General features: G+C 37.2%; 1 pseudogene; it reads right to left on the bottom strand.

Moving 5' to 3' along the window:
• Positions 1-15,861: 15,861 nt before the first annotated feature.
• LOC112810739 (small ribosomal subunit protein uS2 pseudogene) lies at positions 15,862-16,782 on the bottom strand (annotated as a pseudogene).
• Between the last annotated feature and the right edge of the window lie 213 nt (positions 16,783-16,995).

Raw genomic sequence — 16,995 nt, 5'->3', positions numbered from 1 at the left:
CTAGAACTCAATCACAAGAGGAAAGTCGGAAAGAACTCAAATACATGGAAGCTAAAGAGCATCCTACTAAAGAATGAATGGGTCAACCAGGAAATTAAAGAAGAATTAAAAAAAATTCTTGGAAACCAATGAAAATGAAAACACAACTGTTCAAAATCCTTGGGCTACAACAAAGGCAGTCCTGAGAGGAAAGTATATAGCAATACAAGCCTTTCTCAAGAAACAAGAAAGGTCTCAAATACACAACCTAACCCTACACCTGAAGGAGCTAGAGAAAAAAGAGCAAATAAAGCCTAAACCCAGGAGGAGAAGAGATATTATAAAGATCAGAGCAGAAATCAATGAAATAGAAACCAAAAGAAGAGTAGAACAGGTCAATGAAACTAGGAGCTGGTTCTTTGAAAGAATTAACAAGATTGATAAACCCCTGGCCAGACTGATCAAAAAGAAAAGAGAAATGACCCAAATCAACAAAATCATGAATGAAAGAGGAGAGATCACAACCAACACCAAAGAAATACAAACAATTATAAGAACATATTATGAGCAACTCTATGCCAGCAAATTAGAGAACCTGGAAGAAATGGGTGCATTCCTAGAGATGTATCAACTACCAAAATTGAACCAGGAAGAAATAGAAAACCTGAACAGACCTATAACCACTAAGGAAATTGAAGCAGTCATCAAAAATCTCCCGACAAACAAAAGCCCAGGGCTAGATGGCTTTCCAGGGGATTTCTACCAAACATTTTAAGAAGAATTAATACATATTCTCCTGAAACTGTTCCAAAAAATAAAAATGGAAGGAAAACTTCCAAACTCCTTTTATGAGGCCACCATTACCTTGATCCCAAAACCAGACAAAGACCCTATCAAAAAGGAGAATTACAGATCAATATCCTTGATGAACATGGAGGCAAAAATTCTCACCAAAATACTAGCCAATAGGATCCAACAGTACATTAAAAGGATTATTCACCACGACCAAGTGGGATTTATCCCCGGGCTGCAAGGTTGGTTCAACATCTGCAAATCAATCAACGTGATACAATATATTAACAAAAAAAAGAAAAAGAATCATATGATCCTCTCAGTAGATGCAGAAAAAGCATTTGACAAAGTACAGCATCCTTTCTTGATCAAAACTCTTCAGAGTATAGGGATAGAGGGTACATACCTCAATATCATAAAAGCCATCTATGAAAAACCTACAGCGAATATCATTCTCAATGGGGACAAACTGAGAGCTTTCCCCCTAAGGTCAGGGATGCAGGAGGGATGTCCACTCTCACCACTGCTATTCAACAAAGTATTAGAAGTCCTAGCCACAGCAATCAGACAACAAAAAGAAATCAAAGGCATCCAAATCGGCAAGGAGGAAGTCAAACTCTCACTCTTTGCAGATGATATGATACTTTATCTGGAAAACCCAAAAGACTCCACCCCAAAACTGCTAGAACTCATACAGGAATTCAGTAAAGTGGCAGGATATAAAATCAATGCACAGAAATCAGTGGCATTCCTATACAACAACAAGACAGAAGAGAGAGAAATTAAGGAGTTGATCCCATTTACAACTGCACCCAAAACCATAAGATACCTAGGAATAAATTTAACCAAAGAGGCAAAGGATCTGTACTCAGAAAACTATAAAATACTCATGAAAGAAATTGAAGAAGACACAAAGAAATGGGAAAATGTTCCATGCTCATGGATTGGAAGAGCAAATATTATGAAGATGTCAATGTTACCTAGAGCAATCTACACATTCAATGCAATCCCCATCAAAATACCATCCACTTTTTTCAAAGAAATGGAACAAATAATCCGAAAATGTGTATGGAACCAGAAGAGACTCCGAATAGCCAGGGGAATGTTGAAAAAGAAAAGCAAAGCTGGCGGCATCACAATTCCGGACTTCCAGCTCTATTACAACCCTGTCATCATCAAGACAGTATGGTACTGGCACAGAAATGGACACATAGATCAATGGAACAGACTAGAGAGCCCAGTAATGGACCCTCAACTCTATGGTCAACTCATCTTTAACAAAGTAGGAAGGAATGTCCAATGGAAAAAAGACAGTCTCTTCAACAAATGGTGTTGGGAAAATTGGACAGCCACGTGCAGAAGAATGAAACTCTACCATTTCCTTACACCACACACAAAAATAGACTCCAAATGGTTGAAACACCTAAACGTGAGACAGGAGTCCATCAAAATCCTAAAGGATAACACAGGCAGCAACCTCTTCGACCTCAGTCGCAGCAACTTCTTCCTAGAAACATCGCCAAAGGAAAGGGAAACAAGGGCAAAATGAACTATTGGGATTTCATCAAGATAAAAAGCTTTTGCACAGCAAAAGAAACAGTCAACAACACCATAAGACAACCAACAGAATGGGAGAAGATATTTGCAAATGACATATCAGATAAGAGGCTAGTATCCAAAATCTATAAAGAACTTATCAAACTCAACACCCAAAGAACAAATAATCCAATCAAGAAATGGGCAGAAGACATGAACAGACGTTTTTCCAAAGAAGACATCCAAATGGCCAACAGACACATGAAAAAGTGCTCAACGTCACTTGGCATCAGGGAAATCCAAATCAAAACCTCAATGAGATACCATCTCACACCAGTCAGAATGGCTAGAATTAGCAAGTCAGGAAACGACAGATGTTGGTGGGGATGCAGAGAAAGGGGAACCCTCCTACACTGTTGGTGGGAATGCAAGCTGGTGCAACCACTCTGGAAAACAGTATGGAGGTTCCTCAAACAGTTGAAAATAGAGCTACCATACGATCCAGCAATTGCACTACTGGGTATTTACCACAAAGATACAAATGTAGGGACCCGAAGGGGTACGTGCACCCCAATGTTTATAGCAGCAATGTCCACAATAGCCAAACTGTGGAAAGAGCCAAGATGTCCATCGAGAGATGAATGGCTAAAGAAGATGTGGTATATATACACAATGGAATATTATGCAGCCATCAAAAGGAATGAGATTTTGCCATTTGCAACGATATGGATGGAACTGGAGGGTGTTATGCTGAGTGAAATAAGTCAATCAGAGAAAGACATGTATCATATGACCTCACTGATATGAGGAATTCTTAATCTCAGGAAAGAAACTGTGTGTTGCTGGAGTGGTGGGGGGTGGGAGGGATAGGGTGGCTGGGTGACAGACATTGGGGAGGGTATGTGCTATGGTGAGCGCTGTGAATTGTGCAAGACTGTTGAATCACAGATCTGTACCTCTGCAACAAATACTGCAATATATGTTAATAAAAAAAAAGAAGAAGAAGATAGCAGGAGGGGAAGAATGAAGGAGGGGAAATCAGAGAGGGAGACAAACCATGAGAGATGATGGACTCTGAAAAACAAACTGAGGGTTCTAGAGGGGAGCAGGGTGTGGGGATGGGTTAGTCTGGTGATGGGTGTTAAAGAGGGCACGTTCTGCGTGGAGTACTGGGTATTATGCACAAACAATGAATCATGGAATACTATATTAAAAACTAATGATATAATGTATGGTGATTAACATAACAATAAAAAATTTTTAAAAAAGAATATTCTAAACTAGGGGAGGAAAAATAAATAAATAAAAAAGCCCAGATGGGTTCACTGATAAATTCTACTAAACATTTAAGGAAGGAATTATATAATTCTGTACACTCTCTTCCAAAACAGAAAGAGAGAAATTACTTCCTGACTCATTCTATAAGGCCAACATTATCCTAATGCCAAAACCTGAAAAGACATTATGAGAAAGGAAACTATAGACCAATACCTTTCATAAACATAGATGCAAAAACCCTCAAGAACGTATTAACAGATTGAATCCAACATACATAAAAGTGGAATCAAGTGGAATTTATTCCAGGTACACAAAGCTGGTTCAACGTTTAAAGATCAATTAATATAATTCATCACATCTACAGTATAAGGGAGAAAAAAAATCACATGATCATATCAATAGTTGCAGAGAAACCATCTGACAAAAAAAATCTAACACCAATTCATAATAAAACTTCTCAGCAAACTAGTTATAAAGAGGAACTTCTTCAACTTGATAAAGAACATGTGGAAAAAACTAACATCTAACATCATACTTAGTGATGAGAAATTAAATGTTTTCCCACTTTGGTCAGAAACAAGGTAAGGATGTCCCCACACCTCTCCTATTCAACATTGTACTGAAAGTCCCAGCTAACGCAATAATACAAGAAAAGAAAAAAGATTGCGAAGGAAGAAATAACGTTGTCTTTGTTTGCAGATGCCATGATGTCTATGTAGAAAATCCCAAAGAGCAACAACAAAAAAACCTCCAGAAACTAATAAACAATTATAGCAAGCTTACAGAACATAAGGTTAATATACAAAAGTTAATTGCTTTCCTATATACCAGCAATGAATGAATTGGAATTTGAAATTAAAATTATAATAAAATTTACATTAATATAAGAGAGAGCAAGAGAGAGAGAGAGAAATACTTAGGTATAAATCTAATCAAATATATACACAAGATCTACATGAGGAAAGCTATAAAACTCTAATGAAATAAATCAAAGAATTAAATAAATGGAGAAATATTCCATGTTTGTAGAAAGGAAGTTTCAATATTGTTAATTTTGTTAATATTGTTCAATATTGTTAAGATTTCATTTCTTCTCAAATAGATATATAGATTCAGGATAACCTCAGTAAAAATCTTAGTCAGTTATTTTGTGGATATCAACAAACTGATTCTAAAGTTTATACTGAGAGACAAAAGACCCAGAATAGCCAACACAATATTGAAGGAAAAGAACAAAGCTAAAGTACTGATATACCCAACTTCAAAACTTACTATAAATCTATCAAAGGCAGTGAGGTAGTGGCAAAAGAACAGACAAATAGATCAATGGAACACAATAGAGAGCCCAGAAATTGACCCAAACAAATACAGTCCAATGATCTTTGACAAGGAGCAAAAGACAACTCAATGGAGAAAGGATAGTGTTTTCAACAAATATTGGTGGAACAACTGGACATACCCATAAAAAAGGAAAGAACATAGACATAGACCTTACACCCTTCACCCTTCACAAAAATTAACTCAAAATGGATCACAGCCTTAAATGTAAAACACAAAACTATAAAACTCTCAGAAGACTACATAAGAGAAAATCTAGATGACATTAGGTTTAGCAAAGACTTCTTAGATGCAACATAAAAAGGCTGAATCCATGAAAGAAAAAATTGTTAAGTTGAATTTCATTAAAATTAAAAACTTTTGTTCTGCCTGACATTGTTGAGAAAATGAGAAAATGAGCCTGGCTGGGAAGAAATATTTGCAGAAGACATATTTGATAAAGGACTATTATTCAAAATATACAATAAACTCTTAAAACAGGACAATAAGAAAATGAAAAACCTGATTTTAAAACGGGCAAAAACATCTGAATAGACACCTTAATAAAGATGAAGTACAGATGACAAATAAACATCAAAAAATGTTCAACATCATATGTCGTTAGGGAAATTCAAATTAAAATAGCAGTAACTAAAATTCAAAACACAGACAATATCAAATGCTAGCAAAGATGTGGAGTAACAGATGTCCTTCAGTAGGTGAATGAATAAATAAACTGGTGCATTCAGACAATGAAATATTATTCAGCACTAAGAAGAAATGAGCTATCAGGCCATGAAAAGGCATGGCAGAAACTTAAATGCATATTACTCAGGGAAAGAACCCAATGTGAAAATGCTACATACTGTATGATTCTAACCATATGACATTCTATAAAAGGCAAAACTATGGATAGAGTAAAAAGTTTATCAGGGATTGGGGGTATGAGGGATGAATCAATGCAACACAGGGTGTTTTTAGGGAAGTGAAACTACTCTGTGTGATACCATAATCATGGATACATGTCATTATACATCTGTCAAAACCCATAGAATGCACACCAAGAATGAATCCCATAGTTTATATTAGGAAGGGATGTTGATGATGGGGAAGATATGGAGGTAATGGGAGAGATATGGGAATTCTCTCTACTGCCCCCTCATTTTTTTGTGAACTGAAACCCACTCTAAAAATAAAGCTTGTTAATTTTTAAAAAATTAAATCAATTGATCAAAGAGAAAATAAAAGAACCAAAGAGTGTCCGTCAGGAAATTTGTGGTTCCTTCTATAAAATCAAATGGAAAGTTAAAGAGAAAAAGTTGGGAAGAAACCCAGCAGTCAGGAACATGAGAAGCACCAAACAGGATAGATACAGTGATTTCAGATAAAGCCAAGCAATTAGCAGAGTTCATACATGTGGAAAGCTCCATAGCATTGCTGCACACTAAAAGAATGACAGGGAAGATCTCTGACTTCTAGGAAGAAAACCAGAGTGGTGTTTAAGTAGCAATTTAGAATAAATCTATAGAAATGAGAAGGTATTTATCTGGGCCAAGTATTAGCACTTACTTAAAAATCCCTTTCTAAATATGTGAATATAGGTAATTAGTGGTTAATACATATCTAATTTTTTAATTGTCATAATTATATGATTTTAATAAAAATACTGTAATTTGCTTTCTCATGAGCACTGAAAGCTTAACTCTCTGTTTATCTCTTGAACATTTGCAAACCAAGGAAGGGTCATTCAAAAGACTCTTATCAAAATTGCAGGTAGGCACTTTGTTTGAAATGCTTTAACTGATTTCTTGGAGCTAGTCCTAGCATATTTAAATTAAGTGTTCTTTTTTTTTAAAGATTTTATTTATTTATTTGACAGAGAGAGACACAGCGAGAGAGGGAACACAAGCAGGGTGAGTGGGAGAGGGAGAAGCAGGCTTCCCACTGAGGAGGGAGCCCAATGTGGAGCCCGATGCGGGGCTCGATGCGGGGTTCGATCCCAGGACCCCGGGATCATGACCTGAGCCAAAGGGAGACACTTAATGACTGAGCCACCCAGGTGCCCCTAAATTAAGCGTTCTTTATTCTCTCATTTATTCAGTGAAGAAGCATTGAGCACCTAGTTTTCCGAGCTCTGTGACTCAAAAGCTATTCTTCTGCCTGTCCTGTTAGTAGCTGACTCACTCTAGCTTGTCATCAAATGGCAGCTCAACTATAAATATATGTTATATATATTAATAATATATATAAATCATAAGATTGGGAGTGGCTAGCTGCAAAAGATTAGACCAGCTATCTGAACAATAACAAACAATCTAACTTGACTCCATCTCCTGTCTCACATGAAGAACAAGATAAAAGGTTCTGATCGTGGCAGTTTATAAAGGTGTCAGTTAAATCTAGTCACATGGTATATGTGTATGTGTGCGCACATGTGTGTGGACATATGAATTTTCCTGTATTTTCTACATGAGATGCATAGGTTGGTCCCCAGTGATCAGTGCCACAGGTCTGAGAAGGTTTACACCATAAAATCAGCCTCATCCTGGTAGGATAAGTATGGGTGGTAAAAGCTCCAGAGTGAATTAGGAATCTCAGGCCCAAAGGACTGGCTTAGAGCTCTAATGGGAATGGGAATGTCTTAGAGGAGGGGGAGGATTTGGCAGGGAGAGAACATAGTGTAGAAACAGTGCAGATGAGAAAGAGAATTAAGAGAAAGCACAGTGTCAGGTTTCATCCAAAGTTGTGGGATCACAAAGCACAGTGAAATCTCTCAGGGTAATCAAATAGGAAGCAACAAAATATAAGAACCAACACTGTTAGTATGGTGTTACATGTTGAAGGGATGACACTACCTGGGAATCAGAGTAGACCAGGAAAAAATACTGGCAGAAGCCTCACACAGGGTGAAATGTTTGTGGGGAAGTACCTGTGGGACCACCCATGGGGGAGGTCAGAAATTGGTGGAGAGTCTTTAAAGAATCCAGAGGTCTTTGTCGGCTATTTAACATTAACTATGACTTAGAAGAGATGTTAGGGAAGCTTCTCTGAAAGCAAGCCTTGGGGAATCCCTTTCCAGGTCAAAGTTTATATTTACGTAAGAGAACAAGCAATCCAAGCATAGGAAAAGCCACCTGTGTCTCACTAACAGGGACCTCTTGCTTTCTGTACCTATGCTTTTGTCTGAAGTCTGAGAGAGTCAGAACTAAAAGCCCAACTATATAAAAGACAGTAGTTGGACAATTAGCAATATTTGAACAAGGTCCACAGATCAGAAAATGATATTGTGTCAAAGTTAGTTTTTCAGTTTTGATAACTGCACTACAGTTATGTCAGAGAACACCCTTGTTCTTAAGAAATATGCACTGAAGTATTTCAGGGTAAGGAAACAGGTATGTATGTTTCCTCATATCTGCAACTTTCAAATGGCTCAGAAAAATTTATGTATATAGAAATTGATAGATAGGCACATATAAGTAAATATGAAGACAAGGGAGGCACAGAAAGAGAGGATGGTAAATGTGGCAAGACATTAATGATCAAGGCAATGGGTAAAAGTTATACAGCAGTATTATTCTTGAAATTTGTCTGAGTTTGAGCTTATTTCAAAACAAAGTTATTTTAAAAAGACTTTGACAAAATTGGAGCTAATCATAAATATAGATTCAGGCTGCACTTTTTTTTTTTTATATATTTAAGGCTTCTTAAATATTGGGACCCTAGCCATGTGAGAAATATGGCATGCTCACAACAAAATACACTCTACCTCCCTGTCAAGCATCTTTAACTTTATGGCAATCATTCTTTGGGTTTAAAACATTTTCCAGGGGCGCCTGGGTGGCTCAGTTGGTTGGGTGACTGCCTTCGGCTCAGGCCATCGTCCTGGAGTTCTGGGATCAAGTCCCACATTGGGTTCCCTGCTCAGCGGGGAGTCTTCTTCTCCCTCTGACCCTCCCCCCTCTCATGCTCTCTCTCTCATTCTCCCTCTCTCAAATAAATAAATAAAATCTTTTAAAAAAATTTTTTCCAGAAATCTCTGTGAAGAAATTAAAATGTCTTAAGAGTTGTGCCTTGGGTGCCTGGGTGGCTCTTTTGGTTAAGCGACTGCCTTTCGCTCAGGTCATGATCCCGGAGTCCTGGGATCGAGTCCCACATCGGGCTCCCAGCTCAGCAGGGAGCCTGCTTCTCCCTCTGACCCTCTCCCCTCTCATGCTGTTTCTCTCTCGCGCGCTCTCTAATAAATAAATAAAATCTTTAAAAAAAAAAAAAGAAGAGTTGTGCCTTAATCTCTGCCCATTATCCCTGCAGAAGAAAGCAGAATCTTAAAGATTCTTTCTTTCTGGTTTCTGTTGTACTTACCCAACCAATAGCCTTGCCCCTCTACTTCATGAATGTAGGTTTTAGTGTCATTAGTCATGTAAAATCATATTAAACTTCCTGTGGGAGAAGAAGTACTATTTAATGGGAAAATAATTTCTTTTGATTGATATACCATGCTTTTAGAATAAAGCTCCACAATTTTGTGATTTTACAAACACCAGACAATAATACTAATGGCCTGGTTTATTATCCACAATCATTTTTTTATGCTAAGTCCACTAAAGATTTGGTATCGAAGACTCACTTAAGTGATAATCATTATGCTGACTTTTTTGGAGTCATGTGTTATGTGTTTTACATTTTAATATATTAAATTTACAAAGCCTTTATCCAATGATAAACTTTCTTAAATCAAAAAATATTACACGTTTTATAGGTACTTGGAAAGAGACCAATTTCTGGGAATCATTTCTGCTCCAAATATTCTAGCCTGAGCCCAGAAAATAAAACCCTCTACCTACTTGGTAATTCCTACTCACTCCCAAAGGTGAGACTGACATCTCATTGGTGGAACTGAAAGGCAATTGAGCACACTAAACTTGAGCCCTTTCTCCTGTCTCTGGGTTAACTGGATGTATGTATTTTTCTCTGTTTCTGTTCCAGGGGGCAACCACACTTGGGTCAGGACCAAGACCCACTTTCTAGAAGCAATTCTTAAGAGCCATCTCATTCTGTTTGGGAACTCAGAAGTATAAAGCAATAGCACTCAGTGAGTGTGTCTGCTGTAGAAAGACCATTCCAGCCTTTCCAATAAGAAAAATTATATTCTATTCTCTATCTTTCTCTTTAGTTTATTCACATAAATTTGCTCAGAACTCAAGAGACTAAGAGAAGAGTGCTATTTATTGGTCCCTAAAATCTTACCAGTCTTATTGCCTAGTTTTCTGCTTTCAGATTTGAGGACTTTTTGTGAATGCATATTACACTGAGGTTTAAACAACTTAGATTTCTACCTAGGGATGGATAATTGACAAGGTCCCTATTTAAATTTCAAAACAAAGTGGTTATTCACTTATATCATTGCCTTATGGGTTATGTGTTCATTATAAGCCAGTAGTGACCATTAGGAAATGCAGTTCTTTTCATTTCCTAAGGTTTTGTCTGAACTTCATAAATTACATAACAAGCTCAGTCAACACCTTCAAAGAGAAGCATCTCTGGGGCACCTGGGTGGCTCAGTCAGTTAAGCGTCCAACTCTTGGTTTCAGCTTGGGTCATGATCTCAGAGTCCTGGGATGGAGACCTGCATTGGGCTCCATGCTCAGTGGGGAGTCTGCTGGAGGATTCTCTTTCTTCCTCTCCCTCTTCTCTTCCCCCTGGCTCTCTTTCTCTCAAATAAATAAATAAATCTTTAAAAAGAGAGAGCGAGAGAAGCATCTCTGATCTTTGACTCTGATGAAGTCAAAAAGCATAGAAACTGGAAAAGGACAGGATAGAGCCTGGTTCTACAGACTGAACAGGAGGTGGAGCCATCAGGGACGATAGAAACTTCATCACCGAAGTGGGCGGAACCCAGGGAACTGATCCAGCAGCAAAGATTGGCTGCCTCCAGGAGGTTGGTAGTTATTAGGAAAGTCAGTTCTTTGTTCTTTTGGAATTTCTATTATGATAAAGTGATACTAAAATTGAGAATGATGTCAATCCAGAGGGAACAAAACAAACAAGAAATCACCCAGTCAGATTATGTCTGGCAATATCATTAGACCTCTAAATCAAACTATGGTGCTTTGTCTTTTAGTTATGAGAGCTACTAAATATACTATCTTGTTTAAGGAAGTTGGGAGTATATCATAAAGCATAAAGTATATCATTTAGTTTGAAGCAGGAAAATAATATTCAAACCAGAGGAAACTTAATACAGGGAATTGGTTCCCCAGGGGATGAAAGAGCTGAAAGCCAAATGGGATGGTGATGCAACCTGAGGACTGGCAGCAGCAGCAGGAGGCCTAGAGGCAGCAGGTTACTGGAGCCCAACAGCCAAGGTTACCTGGAGGAATTTGAAACCATGGAATTGCTTCTCCCCGACCAAACTCTGCATCCAGTGATACTAAGTAAACACGAATGGATTTCAAAGTAAACAAGTCAAGGCCCAGCACAAACAATATCTGTAAATTAGCTAATATCTTATCTCAAAGTGTCAAATGTTTTCCAACCAGAAAATGGAAGTACACAAGAAGTACTTGCTCACTGCTACCATTCTTTTCCTCATTTCTCTCACTCAAACCATAAGAAATAAAGGAAATGAATACTATATTTTTCAAAGCTCTCCAGGTAATTCAGATTATGTCCATACTACTTCTCTTCCTTTCATCCTCCTTGCTTGGAAGCACTGTTCTACTTCATATCAAAATTCAAAATTTGAGCAATGGTGTGCTTAAATGCTGATATTCTTAATGATTTTCCCTTCTTCCCTACTTTAAAATTGGGAGGAAAAAAACCTAACAAATGAACAAATCCAAAGAAATGGTTTTCTATGAGAAGGACTCCAAGACCATTGAATCAATATTATTTCTTAATGATACTGGAGCGTCATACCAGAGAGGTTATTAGATCGAGAGAAAGCAAAATTTAAAGAAAACACCATGGCTTTATGTAGCACTTCAAAACCAAACTCTTTTTAAAATATAAATTGATTTGTATGTTTTAGAAGGGGAAAAAAGGCACTCCCTGACCTCTCAAGTGCATAATTGGACACCTTGGCACCATCTGTAATGATTTGGCCCCAATCCTACTTATAATAGTAAAAAGTAGAGGCAGCAGAACCCAGGTCTGAAACTGGGGAACAATTAGTTCCATCCATTAGTGGAAATTTTATGAGTTCAGTAAATGAGGAGTGTCTGGTTGAGTGCTTAGGAAGAAAAGGGAAGTTTGGTATAGTAAAGCTGTAATATACTACTTATTTAGAACCTTCTCAGGAATCTTAGGTCATCTGCCTTCCAGCCCCAAAGAAATACAACCCTGCAAAAACCTCCCCAGCCATTTACAACCTGCCTCACTAAGCTTTTCCTTAGGGCCTGAAAGACTGACCCTTCTGCTGACTCAGGCAGACAGATTATCCTTAGGCCTTTTCAACAACCGTATATCTAGTCTCATCTGTCCTGCACAGAATATGAGGCTAAGATAATATCCGTGGATGTGCCCAGGCTTCAGTAATCAGATTGAACCCCTATTCTGGGAGATGGTATTTGGGCAGGTAATTAAGGGGGGATAATAGGATTCCTGAGATGACCAAGAGAGTCACTTCATGAGAATTCAGAAACCTGAAGTCTAGTGTGATGACACATGATCATAGACAGAAGACAGATTCAGACATTAGTGGCTGTGACAAATCTTTTCAACAACACCTTCCCGGGATGCCTGGGTGGCTCAGTCCGTTAAGTGTCAGATTCTTGATTTTGGCTCAGGTTGTGATGACCTCAGGGTCATGAGATCCAGCCCTGGGTAGGGCTTCACGCTTAGTGGGGAATCTGCTTGAGATTCCTTCTCTCCCTCTCTTTCTGCCCCTCCCCCTGTTCACGCTCTAAATAAATAAATAAATAAATAAATAAATAAATAAATAAATAAAATCTTTAAAACAAAAACCATCTTCCCCATCAACCTGGAAAGAAAGTTGCAGATCCTCAGAATGCACTGAGGATCACATAGTGGGCAGCTAAAAGTCCTCAAAGATCTTTATCTCTTTCTTATATTGATGCTATCGAACTATTTATTCATTTATTTCTTTGGCATTGCCTTTCCTTCCTATCCACACTTGATAATACCTTAATTATCAGAATAGGTTTGAACTGCAAATAAACAAAATTAGGAGGTATTTTAAAGTTCTTTCCCATAGGATATTATATTTTGAAGAGCTATTCTTCATAGGGTATTTGGTGCTTTTTAATAATGATGAAATCATCTTGCCATTTGCAAAGCCATTTATAACCCAAACATTTCTCTTAATTTACTTCATTCCTAATTCGTAAAATAAAATTGCTTAATTTGTTTTTATTGATTAATCTATAATTGATAATCCCACCTTCTTTAAAATTGATTAAATTTGCTTTATAAGGACAGGTATATTTTATTAAAATAATATAATTTAATGTGTTTAAGAAAGAAGAAAGCAAAATAAGGACAAAGCATAAAATGTTGCTGGAGGTAAAGCTAATGCCAAAACAACACACACACACACACACACACACACACACAAACACACACAAGTATACATTGAGATCAAAATAATTGCATTGCAGTAGGTGGTCTAGGAGTTTATCTCTAAGTTAACAGAGAACATAAAAATGCAATCATGGCAGCTGATCCATCAAACAATTTATAGGGTCCATTAGATAAAAGCAGCTAGTCCTGACATGAAAACTGAAACAAAATCCCCTCATACAATATAATAAAATACTTAGCAATAACAAACATACCAAAAACAGTTACAATATTTTAGGGCCATTTCTTGCAGTACTCTTAGATATAAGCCAATATCATCATGATAAACCCCAATTCTACCAAAGAGGTGAAGCTGGTTCACAGTTACAGGGGTTAGCTCTATGCTGGCATAATTAATAAAGGAATAGGTTTAAGACTGTGTGGAAGAATGGGTGCTTAAAGTATAATAAATCTTCTTTAAAGGTTAATTCTCTCGTTTAGACTTTGACAGCTACAAGGGGCTCTCTAGCCCCTGGACTTCTTTTGTGTTGTTAGTTTAAAACCAACCCCTATGTCTTAACAGTAGAGGTAGGGTTTTATAAGACAGCATTTTCATAAAAATCTCACCTTACAAAGACATAAACCTAACTGTAATATACCCTACATCTGCTCAGGGATTAATGAAGGACAGGATCAAAGTTTTCCTTATGCATTTTTTTGGATCAGCATTAATATTCAGACCACCGTATTGTCAAGATCCCAAAGTTCAATTGCATTTAAGTTTGCTCCAATAAGTTTGGCCTGGAAAAATGTCAATATGATTATTAATAAGTTCACGTATTCATTCATTCAATAAATGTCTATGAGCCCTTCCTATGCTTCAGACCCTCTTCTGGGTGCTGGAGAAATAGTAGGGCACAAAACAGACAAAAATCCTATCCTCAAGGATCTCACCTTCTAATGAATACCTGAATTGGTCACAAACAAATTGCAGTAAAACATTCTTTGAATATTTCGTTTTGAAAAAGTCTATTTCTAAGCACAGCTCTCAAAATAAACTATTTTAAAAGCTAAACTACGTCTCATTGTCTAACACATAACTTTTCTTAAATTCAATGTCTTTTTTGTGGTCATTTTGGAGACCCGTATTTTTCCTGTCATCTTTACGTTATCTGAGGAAATTTTATAGTATACTTTTATTAAGGGGCTTCCAATACGAATACTTACTACAAATGCACAAAATCATTACTTTTCAGCATTACATGAACGGTGGCATTGTGTAAATTCTTGTGGGGCATATTTTAATATTTTATTCAATATTGAAAACTGAATTTCTAACAGTTTTTCAAGAAACCCATCTTAAAAATCTGTTTCTAATAACAAGTTCTTATCAAATCTGACAGTTTTGTTAAACATATTTCATACTCTATTTTCTGTGATTAGTTTTTGTAAATTAATGCTAATTTTCTATGTTCTGTATGTCTGGTGTATACATTAAATGCTTATAAATCAACCAAATACTAGCTTCTGTTTAGTGAGAAATTGACATTAATCAAAGATATTATCAAAGAAGTGAGAAATGGATTACATTTTCATTAAACTCCGATTTTTAAAAAGATCTCTAATTCATAAAATAATACGGGATTGTAATGTGCAATAATTTAGAGAGAGTATTTATGCTCAGATTTATGGACTAAATTGCACTAGTGCTTCAGAGAGAGTTGTAATACTCTATTTTGTATTATTTTATGGAAGCTATATCATAAATTATGTAACTCAAGCGTCTTGGAAACTATATATTTTATATGAAATATTTCACATAATAGGTAGTTAATATTAGAAATATGCTATATTAATGCAATGTTTTTTTAGGAAAAAGAGTTTTTAAGTCATGAAAATGGACAAAAATAGGAAGAATCGCCAAAGGGATTCAGTCTCCTAAAGCACAAAATGCTATAAATGTGATTTTTTTTTTAATTTTCTACAGCTATTTGTCATAGTAAATATTTAGGTACATTAATTTAAAAGATTGTATATACTTTAAAATATGGCAAAAATGAGGAGCTATTAAATGAATATAAAAACTCTCAAGGGGGTTTTATTTTAGGCAAAGTGATAATTAGATGAATTTATAAGTAGGAAAACTGGCTCTTTTAAGACAGAATTTTTCCAAAGGAAAAAATACAGAGCACGTAAAAAGGAAACAGAGATTCACTAGAACAATTAATAAATTTGACCCTAAATTACATATTTTAAAATGACAACAAAAAAAGATCTTTAACAAGTGAGATTAGAAGGAAAATAGAAATAGTTAACATGTATTGGTGCACTGAGCCCTTAGTTTCTGTTCTAGTCACTTTATATGTGTTTTGTTGTTGTTTGTTTTGTTTATGGAAACTGTTTTTTTTTTTTCAATAAACCTTATTTCCATTTTGTTTGTCTCTATGGAAGAGCACCTGAAGACCACTCAGTGGTTATTCCTACCCATTCAGGGGCCTGAGTGGGAGCTGCAGACCAGTCTTCAGTGGCCAGCTGGGCACTCCAGTCTTCAGTAAGGAACTGCTGAGTAGGCATAGAGGACACCTGCATACCTTCAAACCAGTCTGCAACTTCAGGTTGAATAGCAGTGAATTCAGGAGCTGGAGCAATCCATTTCACCCTGAAATTCCTCCTTGGTCACAGCCTTTTCAACAGCAGCCTGCTCTTCCTTTTCAATTTCTTTACGATCTCCGTACAAGTAGAAATCAGGCATGACCTCCCATGGATGGTGCCACACATGTGCAGAACTTCCCAGGCCAGCATCCACCACATCAGACCCACTGAGTGAGCTTCCTTGTTGTTGCAAGGGATGGCAATGTCCACATAGCACAGAGGACAGTATGTTACACAGCAATGGTAGGCATGTTAACATAGGACACCTCTGTGAGAGGCTGGTGGTCAGCTCTGGGATCAGGAACCACCAGAGACCCCACTCCAGGAAGGCTGCCTGGATCTGGTTAGTAAAGGTTCCAGGAATAAAGTGGCCAGCAATAGGAGTGGTTCCAGTAGCAGCAGCAAACTTCAGGACAGCTCGCTGGCCAGTATTCTTGGATGATAATGACACTGACATCATCTGAGTTTTCAGTGCAACAATGGCTGGAGCTGTCAACAGAAGCTTCTCCTTGGTTCTCTTCAGATATATGGTGTAGATGCCATCATCTTTCCTTTTGTAAATGTACTGTTCCATTTGGAAATCAAGGCTGGTGCCACCTAAGGGGGTTCCTGCTGCAAGGCATTTGAGAACATCCTCCTCTTTCATTTGTAGGACATCAAGGGCTCCAGACATTGTGAAAGTTTCCCTTTAAGTTACGACGGAAACGCAAAACAACGCAACAATGCCATATAGACCCCTCCCTAGGTAGCACTGGAAAAAAGACTCATTAGTCTTCACAACTCTTCAGAATCAGTGCTATTATTATCTCTATTTTGCAGACAAGGAAACTGAGTCACAAAGACTCAGAAAAACTTGTTCATCAGCTAGGAAGTTGTACTCAGATATGCTGGATCCAGAACCACTATGATATCCCTATTATAGCA

The sequence above is a fragment of the Callorhinus ursinus genome, unplaced genomic scaffold (genome assembly GCF_003265705.2).
Source record: "Callorhinus ursinus isolate GAN/ISIS: 27379988/994484 unplaced genomic scaffold, GSC_fseal_2.0 scaffold2, whole genome shotgun sequence".
NCBI classification, from domain to species: Eukaryota; Metazoa; Chordata; class Mammalia; order Carnivora; family Otariidae; genus Callorhinus; species Callorhinus ursinus.
Note: the sequence above shows the minus strand (reverse complement) of the source record. Positions and strands in the feature narration are given on the sequence as shown.